The 15,437-nt window shown below is 32.6% G+C and overlaps 1 pseudogene; it reads left to right on the top strand.

Moving 5' to 3' along the window:
• Positions 1-4,764: 4,764 nt before the first annotated feature.
• On the top strand, positions 4,765-7,167 carry LOC133178825 (uncharacterized; annotated as a pseudogene).
• Positions 7,168-15,437: the final 8,270 nt, after the last annotated feature.

Here is a 15,437-nt window from a genome sequence, read left to right as displayed (position 1 = left end):
TGAATGTTTTTGCGAATACATATAATAGTGAACCTTGCATGCATAAATTCTGCGCAGTCACTATTTTTGGAATATCACCCGTCATGAAGCATTGTTGACTGTTGCTATGCCGGAGGGCATGACTTCATCATTCGGTGGGTAATAGTGTTTTTTAACAAATGTTTCTCGGCAAATCGGATTCAACTATATAGCAGCAGAAATAATCTGAAAACTGAAAGCCAACCAAAATGTTAGTCTAAAAATGTTGATTTATTTTGCTCCCATCCTTTTGCATAAAAAAGCTTGAAAATTCTTTCCATTTAACTCACATTTATCTTTTTTAATTACTAATAGTATGCGCAGTGGTTATAGCATTTGCTCTGGAGTCGCAGCTTACATTGCGGATTCGAATCTCATTGCAGGACATGGGGACAGGTCCTTTGGATGACTGTATATACCGAGCTTCTGTTTCATAGTATACGCTGGCATGAAAAAGATCCATAATTGCTTATGGGTGCACAGGTCTAAATTTTTGGCCCTCCACCGGCAAGTGGTGGCATCTCAGTATGAGAGAAAAATTTTCAAAGGGATGGTAAACAAGCAAACAATTATTTTAATTACTTGTTCTTTAATATTAAGCAAATATGAAAGAATTTTATTTTTTCTCTTGAATATTTTGCAATTGTATCAGAGCTTGAATACTGTTCGTTATCTCCATATATTTCGTCAAACTCTTTCTTTCAAATAAACTTAACTTTCGGGAAGTTCTGGTAAAGTCAAATTACTGGTATATAAAATGTGAGATTATATGATGAAATAATTTCATTAGAGATGATGAAATAATCTCATTAGATAAGGCAACATTATTTAAAATGAATTGTTTAAAACAGATAAAAAACACTAAAAAAAACCCAAACAAACAGATAAAAGAACACTAAAACAAATTCACTTGTTTTAAGTAAAATATTTACATATGTTTATATACTAAACATTTTTTTTAAGAAAAGGTAAGTCCACTTTTATCATTCTTGATCAGGAAATTCGGATTATCCCTCATTCTACTTTTACAACCAGTAACTCACAATGACTTTTTTCAATATCCTAATGTTAAGTGCACAAAAGACAAACTTAGGGCCTATAATTTATTAATTTATCTGTTTGCAATCGCATTGCCTTTGACAAACTACTTTAAAATGTCGGAGTTTCGAGGAAATTCAGTCAATATTAATAAATGTTATGTAACATATAAAACTGATTTTAAAGTTTAAAATAATAATTACATTAAACACGGTACGTTATTTTAAAGTTAATTATTTCAATTAGTAGAGAAAATATCCTTAGAAGAAGTGCAACTTTATTCACATCCTTAACTGAATGTCATTTCTAACAAAATAATCTGTTAAAATCATGTTATATTTTTTTTTATCAGTACTCTGGTCTTTAAGCGACTAAATAATAATAAAACATATCAAAAACAGTTAATTCGGATTTTGTACTATGTAAAAATTGTCAAAATATGTTGTTAATAACTTACTTCTACTGTTGATGTCCATTTTCACGGAAGTTACTCGTGCGCATGCGCAAAAAATCCATCAGGGGAAAGTGTGTAAACGCCATGATGCAGCATGAAAATGTGTGTGGAAAAAATCACGTTCAGACCGGAAACTCACACTATGAACAATTTTGTATTTTCTGGGTAATATACGGTGCGAAATTCCGTTTTCAACACTTTAGAAAACTCACTACATGAGTGTAAGTGGTGACTCTTCAAAATGTAGTGACTTGCTGGTGTGTTACCTAGTGCGTGTAGTGAGTATCGGGGTCTTACAAACACACCCTCACACACACACACACACACACACACATATATATATATATATATATATATATATATATATATATATATATATATATATATATATATATATATATATATATATATAATGTATTTCATTGAAATGATTTTTTGCAATGTAAATTTTACAAGTGCCGATGGATTTTTTTTAACATAATCTTCACAATCTGTTAGCTGTCTTGCAGAATTTCCATGTACATGTATATATGTAGAATTACATCAATATATAGCTTCATATTGTACTTTGAATAACATAATGATGGGACTAAAAACCCAATGATTTTTTTTTATTTATTTATTTATTTTTTTTATTTTTATTTTTTTAACTTACCTAAAGGAAATAGTAAATATGAAGATACGCGTTCTTATACATACCATGGTGATACCTGCTCGTACACTTCTAATAAATTCAGAATTTTTCATGTCAACGGCAAAGAAGGTTCCCCAACTGCAGTATACTATAATATGTGTTGTTTGTACAATGGCTGTCCTAGAAAATATTAAATAATATGTTCAAGAAATCCTCTTCATGTCACAACTTAGCTTCACTTTGGGGCACTTATGTGTACCAAATTGTTATCTTCTCATTTTTTTTTATATTTTGAAAAATAAAACACTTCATTTTCTTTAGCACATGTCGAAAGTTCTATTTGTTTTGTTCTCTGCGTGTATCACATGATGATATCTAAGATGAAGTATTCATGTCATTTACTATCTGGTGGCGCTGCAGTTTTATAGGTGGTTACCTAAACGTTTAAATTTGTCATGCTCTTGACTCGGTGTAAACAAATGGCAGTGTGGTGAGAGACAGCGTTACAGTTCTCCTACACAAATAAATTAATTAATTTGTAAAGAATGCCAACTCCCTGATGTGTTCAAGGATGTTGTAGGAATAGCCGCCAAACATTTTCTTCAGATCCAGACATTTGTTTGAGATGGAAACAAAAAATGTACAATAAATCGGTCATTATGTAAAACGAGATGAATATGGAAGCTGGGTAAATCCTTTAACAGATCTAATGAAAATCGAATGAAAAATCGCATCATGTGACCGCACCTTTAAATTTTTGTTTAATAATTGAGGATATTATTTCCATACATTGTAACGAGATTTGTCATTGTTCGTTTTGCATCACGTGCCAAGGTATATAAATGCGGATAGACCTGTACTTTTTAATTATAAACTTTAAAAACTCGGATTGACCCGGACTTTTTAAAAAAACAGATACATCAAATCCTCCTTGTAATTGTGATATATTTGTGATATTTATTTTAAACAAATTTAGCATTTCAATATTTTACATTCCCTAGATTTTTCCTAAAGAGTGAAGGAAACACAATGGTATGAAAACAGTTTATTATGTTTAGGTGTCTGGTGTCTGTTTGTTCCTCCTTTTCAAATTAAATTTGTTCTGTCAATCTCTTTAAAACTTTATATAACAAATGTAGCCCTTTCATTTGGTCAATCCAAAGACTTCTCAGAAAAACATATTGACCTCGCATTTCGTGCTCGGTCGATACGCTTTTCTGTGAAGTCGATATATCTATGGATCGACCCCATGAAAGGGCTATATTTCTATAAGGGCCACAATATTGAAATACAAATATTGTACAAATAAGACCTAGCTAATTTACTTTAAAATATGTACACTGTATACTCATTTTTTTAAGTATGGAGATAACGAACAGTAAACACGGACCTCTAAAACATCAGAAGTCGGATCGGGTGCCATGGAGGTGGAGGAGTAACTATTCCCTGCCGACCGGTCACAGAAAATTTAGCTTAAATACAGACGCTTCTTACTACGGATCTACAACTCTAATATACAGGAGATACACACATATCAGCAGTACATTGCCTTCTAAAATTGATTTGAAATTGAAACCTGGTTATCGATGTTTACAGGGACCTATATCAGAGAAGTGTGTATCATTAAAATCTTTTCATTTTTGTTACATCGCGGTTCGTTTATTTCTATGGTTTACTGCAAGTAAAATATGTCCAGTGGGAATAATTTTGTACTGCACAGTCATTACTTTTTCTTTTAATTATCCATATTTTCAAAATCAACTTCAAATGGAATTTAAATGTTTGTTAAGTAGAATTATGACATTAAAGAAACAAAGGTTTAAGTACATACTATCCATTTCATTTTATAATTCAATATTATGCGTGACAAATCTTGAAACAACCCGGTACTTTTCAAATAATTAATGCAAATAGTGATCATGTAAAGTTATCACATGAAAACACAATCATCATTAACATTTTTATAGATAACCACTTTGAAAAACCTAAAAAGCTGGTCCTTACATTAAAGATTTACTAGTGCAGAAGTTTCGTTATGCATGATGACCTTTAATGACTTTTAACGGATGCTCCTTTTTTGAAGACTCAGATCAATCGAAATTTAACAAGAAATCAGCCATTATGACGGCAGTTTTTTTTTTTTTTTTTTTTTTTTAAGTCATTTATCGTATTGTTAAAACGATTTGTCTGAATGGACGACAAAATCACTAATTTCATCGATATGAAATTGAATATCCAACCTTATATTTTAGAATTGTCAGCAAGAAAAAATTTGGAAAATCTGTTAACATTGGAAAAATAGAAGCGACGATAGCGAGGGAGACGCAGCGAAGACGAAGAAACTCTCCATCACAATACAATTTGATTTGTCATCATATCACATGTATTAACTTATTTGATTCACAAATGTATTATTCTATGACTGTTATTCTTCGTTTTTAACATAATATTGATTTATGTATGCCTTCATATGTTTCGTTAAGGATGGCGGTCTTGAAAAATAATTTTCCGATCACGAAATATTGCCGTAATCAGAGCAACAGATACTAAATGTTTGGAATAAAAAAGAAAATATCTCAAAAGTTTTATACCTTAGAACTAGTTAATGTTTCTATACTCCGTTCTTAATGAGATCATAATGAATATTCATATCGCATCGAAAACGAGGCTAAGGTCGTACGTATCGAAGTACAACAATTATGGCCGATAATAAGTTGACAGCGTCTGCTACAAGCGATCTAAGCTTAGTGCCGACAATTTCGTTCTCTTTTGTCGAAGACATCATAAAGAAGAACTCTACTAGTTTAGGTGCCAAAGAGATATCCAAAGGATATAAGTATTTTAGCGAGAAATACATCACAGACATCAGAGGTACGTAAACATGAAAACTTTTCCCATGAAGGGGGCGGATCAGATGCTCGGCGTATATAGTACAAAAACGGAGACCGGTAGGTCTCATGATTTTGTTTTCCCATTTTAGTGGAATCAAGTTCAGTTGATTATGTGGAAAATTATCGATTAGTCTAAAAAGTATGTCATATATGAAAACTTGGATGTAATTTTTTTTTTTTTTATAGATTGATGTAGGCCTAGTGTAGATAAACACAATATTATACCAAGATTGCAAGGGCCTCCCCCATCAATATAAATATACATTTGTTCCAACTACCTGAGTAACTGACAAGGAATTTACAAAGACTAAATGATATTAGATTTTTAATACACATAATTTAATATTATTACTAAATATCTTTGCAGTGTACAAGATGAGTGATGGTTGTCTGGTCCGAGCTCGTGCCTTCAGATCACAGAGAAAAAAATGAGTCGCCACATGACTTAGAGGTAAACATTGAAAGGCAATTAAGCAACATTACTTGTTTTAATAATAATGTATTTCATAATGCATATGCATACTGATATTTAGTACTATATAATGTGTTATAAATTCTAGATAGTTTTGAAAGAAGGGCCAACTTATGACAGAGATTCCAGCAAATGTTCATGTGCCATTGGATTATCTGCTTTATGTGGACACATTACCGGCCTCCTGTACTGCTTGGCTCACATGAAAACAACCAATATGAAATCGGTTCCCAGAGATGTTGCCAAAACATCACTGCCCCAGACATGGCACATACCCAGGGGTGAGAAGATAAGTGGGAGCTCATCAGACAGCACAACTGTAGTTGGATATGATTCCCAGAATCCCTACAGACAGCCCCGAGGAATCCACTCTACACTGTACAATCCAATTTCTAGTAATACTGATGTGCTCCCTCTATCAGAATTGTGTGACAACTTAGCAGCCATTGACAAGTCTTGTCTACTGTTGACCACCATAGACCTTAAAGACCAGACAAAAGACACTGACACAAACTTTGGAAAGTTTCCTCGTGGCTCACCTATTGGTGTTCAGCAGAGGATGAGAAGTGAATATGTGTAGAACATTCTTGATTGTGAGGACTTTCCTACATTGCCAGTGAAAAATGTGATGATAAATAGTTTGTTGGTGGCATTAGACTACACCAAAACTGTGAAACTGAGTTCATTAAGTGTGGGCAAAGAACAGGCATCAGATATTGAGGAGATGACTCGGCTAAAAGCTCAGGACCCCAAGTGGCATCGGATCAGACAAGACCGGATCACAGCATCGGTTGCTGGAGATATCGTGAGGAGAAGAAAAAGTAAATAAAATACAATGTGCAATTGTACATATATTTATAAATATTGTTTACATTTCTAAAACTTTAATGTAAGTCATTCAATAGTTTAAAGCTTTCATTGAAAATTAGCATAGTACTTCTAGTTACATGATCAAGTGAGATATTAGTTATTTAACCAAAAATTGACAATTTACCATTCTAGAGTATGAGCCACTTGTTGAACGACTCAGGACAACCAGAAAAGTTGTGACTTCAAGTATGCGCCATGGGATTGTCTGTGAACCTATAGCAGCTAATGCTTATGTTGAGGTAAACTATTTTAAAAAGTAAATATGTGTATACTGGTAATACATATATAACAATTCATTATTGATAAATTTCATTCATACATTTATTACAGTAAATTTTCTCATCTGTACATTTAATATCCCTCTTCAAAACACAACCAGTACATGTATTTCATATTGTAGGCACTAGACCGAGAGGTCAACATATACCCTTGCGGACTAGTGGTAAACCCATGGTCACCTTGGTTGGCAGCTTCACCAGACCGTAAAGTATACTGCCCTTCCCTTAATCCCTCGTATGGATTGCTGGAAATCAAGTGTCTAGTTAATCATCTGTCAGATTGCATATTCTTAGCAAAGGATGAGAATGGATACAGACTGAAAAAGACCCACAAGTATTACTATCAGATCATGATGCAGATGGCTGTAACAGGGCTAGAGTGGTGTCACTTTTTTGTGTGGATGCAGGAGGAGTCCCACCTGGAGCTGATAAAATTTGATCTTGATGTTTGGTTGGACATGAAAGCTAAACTTGATATTTTCTTTTTTTATCACTATTTAATTTGAATAGAATCATGTTGCTCATTGTTGTTGTTTTTTGCCAAAAATTACTTCCACTACCTGTCAGTTTAAGAGCAAAATGACTTTATGGAAAAATTTACAAAATTTCAAAAATTTGACTCTGGATTTAATTGAAAAAGGTAAAAATACTCTTAATCACTTTCAACTTCAATTATTTTTATCTATTAAGACGAACATACTAGTATTTATAAAAATCTGTAGAATAAATTTACTACATAACAAACACTGGGGAAATAACAAGTTACTGCCACTTGTATGTGATGAATATTTACACAATCAACTTTAACATTGCCATATAATCTTTCTAGGACCAGACTTAAACAAGGGGACCTCTAAACAAAGTAAGCATATTTGCTACTGTCCAAAGCTGGTTGATTGACCCTACCATACTAAGAGGAATAATAGCATCAAACAAATGGAATTCTTTAACTCTGCGTATATGCCGCTCAATATGAATTCTAAGTCTGGCAATTGCTTGAGTTTCTTCTACTTCTTGTGCAGTGAATTGTCCTTGACTCATTAGAAATGGGGGTGTGTTAACATCAATCCCAGTTCCCTCCAAAACCTTCTGTAGGGTAAAACCCTTATCAGCCATAACAGAGTCCCCCCTCTCTAGCAATTCTATGAGACCACTCAGTTTAGTAATTTCTACATCTGAAATACATCCAGTATAAAGGCTTGACACAAAGGTAAGGGCACCATGAGGAGCAATACCCACTAGCCCTTTCCAAGTATGAGAGCTTTTATATGTAGAATAAAACTTTGATCCAAGAACAAGTGAAGAAGGCCTCTCTGTTTTGATTTCTGTGCAGTCGATAATAATGCGTGTATTTGGATACAAACATTTAAAGCAGTCTGGCATTTTCCTGTAAATTTGTTCTCGTGATGGCCAAATGTTTATGCTACCCAAAGCAAAATACAAAAAAATTGTCCAAGTAATAATTTTTCTGCTGACTATTGATAAATGACAATTAAACCTGACAGCAAGATCTTGCTCCAGAAGCCCACATTTTAAACGACATAAAAACATGAAAAGCTCATCAATTAATAACATATTTCTTTGTCTACCAAGAATGTTTGGGTTGGTGTTTGCCGACATTTTGTAATAGTAGCTAGTCATTGAATTAGCAGCAGGTTTGATAAAATCAAAAAAAGCTGAAAATATTGCAAATGATATGAAGCCTGTGTAAAACATTATCATGGAATCATCTTTAGAAAATCTTTCAATTCCAAATCTTTCAATCTCTAGTTTTTGTTGTAGTTTCCCAATTTCTCTATCTTTTTCCTTCAACATATTTTCTAGGATCTGGATTTTCTCTCTATCAGACACATCACAGGGCTGAATCAAGGGACAGCTGAAATAAGTTTTTATACTTCTGAAAATGTTAATCTGTATTGTTGTACAAATGTAATTTACTTACATATCAATTTTCTGGAATATAAGCAAGATGATCCAGCATCAATATAAGCAAGATGATCCAGCATCTTCTCAAGTTGTCCAGCAAACTTGATGTTTAATTAAATCATCAAAATACAATATTGCAATTGCAAACTGAGTAATTTTATAAACAGCTTGTCAACTGAATAATGTTTTGAAAATGATTTAAAATTCTTTCAAATGATGATCCAGCATCAGTCTGTCCAGCAGACCAACTACAAGACTCTATATAACACTTCAGTTAAACAACTCAATACGCAAGTTTCGAGATTATCTCCCTTGGTGCGCTCTTTTGTTACGGAGGGGAATTTTGTTTCAGCATAAACCGGCAGATGGGACAGTTGTTTATATTGGATACGTTACATCATCTATACTGGTCTATCATAACTGTCTATTCGGATGCTCTCATCAACTCGAATATAACCGAATTTTAGTAATGGCATTAGTTTGTCTTTCTACCCAACAATCGGAAATAAAACTAAAATATCAATGGATAATACATCAGACGAGGGAAAAGACATGGATCTCCTATATACGCGCATCTGATCTTTGCACGCCGACATTCTGAATGACACAGCAACTTTTCCCTTATAATAATTTCAAAAGGTCCATCATTTTTTTTAGAAAAGGTTTGTAATCAAGGAAGCGTCTTTTTCACAAAAAACTATGAGGGTTCTTTTGACTTCAAGTATCCTAATTAAAAGTAGATTTTGATCAACATAATCATCAAAACCATCACTGCTTGACATAATGTAATATTCATGTATAATCTTTCCATAACATTAAATACGTTTTAAAAGCCTTACCCATCGCATATTTATTTATGCACGTTTGTGTACATTGATAACCTGTCCCACTTTCATGCTGACATGGATACTTTTTTCGCCTCTATCGTTGGAGAGCTACAATCTCGAAACTTGCGTATTGAACTCATTGTCCCAGTGATAATAGTATACACTTGCAATACTTTTTTTAAGAAATAAGGTATCATTTTTAAACATCTATCGGGATATAAATACGGGTTGGTCACGAGATCAAATTCCATAAAGCCCGAAGGGCTTTATGGTAAATTTGATCTCGTACCAACCCGTATTTATATCCCGATAGATGTTTTAAAATGATACCTTATTACTTATATTTACATTTGTGACTTTTTCATATTATATATTATCCTGCTTATAACCTTTAACGTTAAATGTTTGATTTTTTCAAACTCAACGGCACAAGTTTGATCTATTGATTGCGCGTCGACCCTTTATGACGTCACTGAGAAATTACGTCGAACGTTTATGACGGGAGGAACCCGTGTTTATACAGATATAGATACGCGTTGCTTTTAATAGTGTTATATTAAAGAAAACATTTGCAAATGTAAATATAAAATACTTAAAATTCAATCTGTCCAGCAGATTTTGACTATATGTTCAAAAAGTTTGAGAAATTAATTTAAATTATGCATAAATACAACTTCTGTGGAATCACCATTGTCTGTGGGGGAGCAACGTACATGGATTTGTGTTTCACCCTTGCCCACGAATTTACATCCCAAAGAACAATTATTTTGTCAACATATTTATTAACTGATTTTTTCTTTCTTATGAGTTGCCCATGAAATTACTTCCCCTTGAACCAATGAAATTTTGCTTGCCCATGAACATTTCCCCCCATGAATTAAAATGATTTCAGTGTATGCTTTACTTGTTAATTGATAGTTTTGTTTACCAATCTTCATATTCAGATGTTGCAGGTAAGGGGTCTACATTATCATGATTTTCTACATGGTCTTCCAATTTCTGTCGTTTCTCTGGCAGAGGATGCTTCAGAATTGACCTCCTGGGTGTCACCTCTTTTGCCCAATTAAATACTGATGGAATACTCTCTGGCTTTAATGTCTTTCTGATTGGGGTCCACTTGAAATCATCTGGCTTGAAATGCCTCGAACACACAACAGTTTCTTTAGTTATCTATGGGAAAATTGTTTATTTGTATAATAAATATCTCACCCAAATCACAAGACCTGCTTTATATGATTCAGACCAATTCTTGTATTATTATTTACTATTATTTTCAGTGTTGACTGACAATTCCAGTTAATACCTGAGTACTAGTGTTTATCTTTGTTATTTTGATATAATACAATACGCTTTAGGATGGTCACTAAAATGTATTGTACTAAAGCGGTTAAAGATAGAGATAACCAGCAACTAATTCAAAAATTTGAAGGAGACAATGATTCGTTGTAAACAATATTATTAACAGAGAATTACACGTTTTACGTATACAAGTGTTTTCCACATGTGTACAGATATCAAACAGGCCTACTCTTCAATTGTGCCTTATTGTAATCTTTAATTTTATAATGCCATAAGGAAAATAGAAAGTATACAGTATAATTGTTTACATGTATTAGATCTAGGTGGATATAGCTCAGCAATCACAATGTGAAGACGTTTGTTTACATACTATGAATGAAATAATTACAGTAAAATAAGGCCCTGGATCCCGTTTGATCGCTTGAATCCAGGCTTTCCTGATATCAGGTCGAGTTGGAATCTTGTGGAAAGATAATTCTTTGTGAAGACGGCCGTTACCATTACAAAAACGGGACACAGCAATGTTTATCGTGACCTACACCCGCCATAGTTTACCGACCTTAGCCTCGTTTTCGATCTGCTGGCGGGGCTTATGAATATTCGTTAAGAATGGAGTATAGTAATTGAAAAGCTCGTTAAGAATTATTTTTTCAGCACTTTTCGTAATTAAGCTGCATCTGTCGTTGATAATTCCATAAATAGCGTGCACTTCCTCATCTCTCTATCACTGAATTGTCGCCTATGACGTCATTGCAGTATTTCGCCAAAATCCGACTGAAATATGCATATTGCCGTATTTGAATTTCAACTCTCAATATCTCTTAAAATATGCTTTCAGCAACGTTTATTGTATTCCGTTTTTTAAATAAACAAGGCTGTAGATAATATTTTTCATAAAAATCAAGATTTTTGAAATATCATGTGATAAGTCCTCTAAATATTGTTCAAGCTAGCAGTCTGTTAAAGACGAATAGGGAAAATGACATGAATAATCAAATTTCATCGAGTACTCGACTATCGTTCGACTAAAGCCTCCGACTATTCCACTAAGCTGTCCGAGTAAAATTGACATCCATAATTTATATATAGCATGTTACCTTTCTATGACAAAAGTATGTAGGACTGCACGTGAACAACTCGTCAAAACCTTTGTAGCATATTCAGGTAAAGATTATGCAAGTATTTTGTTCTGCAGTAGTTTATTTTGGACTTCTAAACATTTGACATAATTTTCAGGAATTAAAACATGCCTCCTGTAATATGTGCATCTATAACAAATGTGGACATATCAAATGAAATATATCAGGGTGTCTGCGTTATTTGAATTCATCATAAATGTAGCTATTACAACTGAAATTGAATCGCAAAGTCTACAAAATTAATGTGCATTACTAAAAAGATGTTCAAGTTACATTTTTCTGGCATAATTATCATGTTGTAAGTTCGAAGATAAAATTACACCTCAAAAAACTATTATTTGTTTCACATTTCCTCATCTTGGTATATGGGACAGAGATCAAGTGACCCCATTCGGTTTTCAAAATCTATACAATTGTAGAATGTCATTGTATTGCTAACACCTTTGTCTGAATGATAGATGGGTTTAAACAATTTTTTCCAACCTTTTGCTTCAGTTAAAATTTTTGAAAAAAGGGCGGGGATCTACATTATAAGAAGACTTCGGTTCCTCGTTTTTTCAACAGATTCAATCGGTGACGTATTTTTTTTTTCCAATTTGACAAGTTATATATAAAATAAAATAGAATAACACCGAGCATATATACACATGAAGGCCCAGAAGGCTTATTCGACATTTTGAATTAAAAATACAAGATTCGAGATTTTAATAACAAGATTCAAACTTTCTATATTAAATATCTATATTAACAAATCAAAATACACGTATATGAATAAGAAGCATGTAGGACACAGAATTTCAACCAATCTAATATTCGCTAAATATAAAAGGCTCATTTGGGGGTTTGAGATTGGATTCATTTAAGAAGTGTAGTTCGTACCCACATACCACTATTTCTGCTATTTCGGCTATAATTTAATGAAAAGATTATTTCACATTCAGAAAACGATGCTTTGAAGAGTATGAGAAAAGTTAGAAGTCTTATTTTTCATACAGTGATGATATTTGTCTATTTTGATGAGCTACATCTCAAGTTTGCATTAATATATATATATATATATATATATATATATATATATATATATATATATATATATATATATATATATATATATATATATATATATATATATATATATATATATATATATATATATATATATATATATATATAATGAAGCCTGTTTTATCCGACATGCTGCGGGAAGTAAAATCAATGTCGATTAAGTAGTGTGTCGGATTATCCAGAGTTGAATATTTCTGAGCATTAGATGACTTCATACCAAAAAAAAGAAAAGAAAATCATTTTTCATTAGGTTTAGAGTACACGTGTATCTAATTGTCAAAGTGTTTGCATAATTGTGTGTTTCTTTGTTGTATAAAATATACCTGATCAGCATTTGTTTGAGAAACAAGATTCGTGATATAGCAGTAGTAACTCTGTAGTAATATACGATGATTTTTTTTCGTGGACAAAACAGATGGAACTGCCAATCGCTTCGCGATGTTGCAATTAATATAAATAATTTTTACTTACTGACAGTTCAGTAGATAAAAGTAAATATTTCGTCTACCTTCTACACAGTGGTATTATTTTTTTTTCAACAGATTTTCGCCGTTGTTTATTTCTCAATATAGACTATGCTATTACAATGTAATACCGTCACGCGACTTTTTATACAAACGGGACGTAACTCTAAATCATTGTGATTGCGATAGGATTTTAATCAGACAGACATAATATTTTGAAATTTAATAGACAACTTCAAGCGGTATTTTTTGCTTCCAGCAAATCTTTTATGTGCACAGCTTCGCTTTATTCAGTGTATATTAACCCGGAAATAAAATGTTTTCCCTTAGACAAGATGCTGCCTTCAAATTATGTACTGTGTAACGTTACATGTTACTTATACAGTAGTTTGCCGTACTCTTTCTTTTATTTTCATTACATGGCTTTAAGAAAGACTCTGACTGCATATTTGATTTTAATTTCAAACTAAAGATCTTATTTATTCTGTAAGGTAAAGGCGATCTAAATATCATGTACTATTTTTATTTTCTGTCGCATGGATGCTATTTTGTCAATGCGAGAATAACTACAAAGAGAAATGATTGTCTAATTTTTAATTTCAAAAACTGTTCATTTAATGCTTAGATAAACACTTTCAAACTCGTACGTGTAATTAACTACTCTCTAAGTAGACCAATATTGTGACCAAACGGGACATTCATGTTACCTGGCCAGCGGCTAACTACCATTTTTTGCTGTACTCAGTTTAATGAAATATTCATCTAAATTACGAAAAATATCGTTGTTTTATAAAATCCACATGTAAAAGGTTAGCACTGCATGAAAATCATTACATCCGGTAAGACTAATTTTAAAACCTGTCAACACACCCGGAAAATTCCGGACTCTTGAAAACTCGAACTCTTGATCTCTCGAAGTTTTTCCTCGGTCCCGCGGACTTCGAGGTATCGAGAGTTACCTGTATATATATATATATATATATATATATATATATATATATATATATATATATATATATATATATATATATATATATATATATATATATATATATATATATATATATGCCTCCTTTACCTCAAGACAAGGTATCTAAGTTTCCTGCGAGTGGGATGGGGTGGGGATCCACTTTTACTATTTCTACAACAATGCATTTTTTATAACCGATGTTAATAGCTCTCCTGAGACTTAATTTCTGACCATTTATACTGCCATTTAGGCAAGATAATTCCACAATTGCTATATTCATTGTAATTTGCAATATGACGTCATATGTTCATGTAGGTAGTTTAGTATATATGACATTCCAAAGGAACCCTGCACGATTTTTAACCCAAAAACTTTTTTTATTAGATTCAAAACGTTTTAGAATATTTGCTGGTCCACAAATATACTTCAGCAGTTAAAATTGACTAGAGTTCTTCTTTTGGCAAGAATACCTTTCGTATGATGTTGACATATATATTATTTAAACAGAAACATCACGGAGTTGTTTTGTTTTCATTTGATTATTCAAAGGCTGTCTGTAACATATTTCAGGAGGACTATGACAGATCTCCACAAAAAGAAAACAATGTAAGTATAAATTAGATTCCTTATTTTTCGCGAGTACTTATTATCGCGAAATGTCTATTTAATGTAAAATCGCGAGAACAATTATTCGCGAGTGGACGGTTGATCAAGAGATTTTACATTGGTTTCAGCAGCATACAAAAAAGCGAGTATTTTTTTTTTTCGCCAGTGGTGCTTCTCGCGAAATTACGCGAAAATTAATTCCTCGCGTATATTTAGGAATCTACAATAGTATCACTAAGGACTTATATCTTTTAGTCGAAATAAAATTAAGTAGCGCATTTGCGTCTTAACAAAAATGAATATGCAGATCTAGATGACAAAGAATAAACAATGTTATTATATTCAATTATGTACTTGTATCCTTAGATAAATAATAACAGTAAATATATTTTAGGAGAGCAAAATGGTTGATGAATAGAACAGAACATTTTGAAACCAAGATAGTGTTTTTTTTCCCTTTCAAGAGCAATGTGATAATACATGTAG

This window comes from Saccostrea echinata, unplaced genomic scaffold (genome assembly GCF_033153115.1).
Source record: "Saccostrea echinata isolate AGI-Se365-2 ecotype Australia unplaced genomic scaffold, CSIRO_AGI_Sech_v1 ptg000003l, whole genome shotgun sequence".
Classification (NCBI taxonomy): domain Eukaryota; kingdom Metazoa; phylum Mollusca; class Bivalvia; order Ostreida; family Ostreidae; genus Saccostrea; species Saccostrea echinata.
The sequence above is the reverse complement of the archived record's forward strand: the minus strand, read 5'-3'. Positions and strand labels throughout refer to the sequence as shown.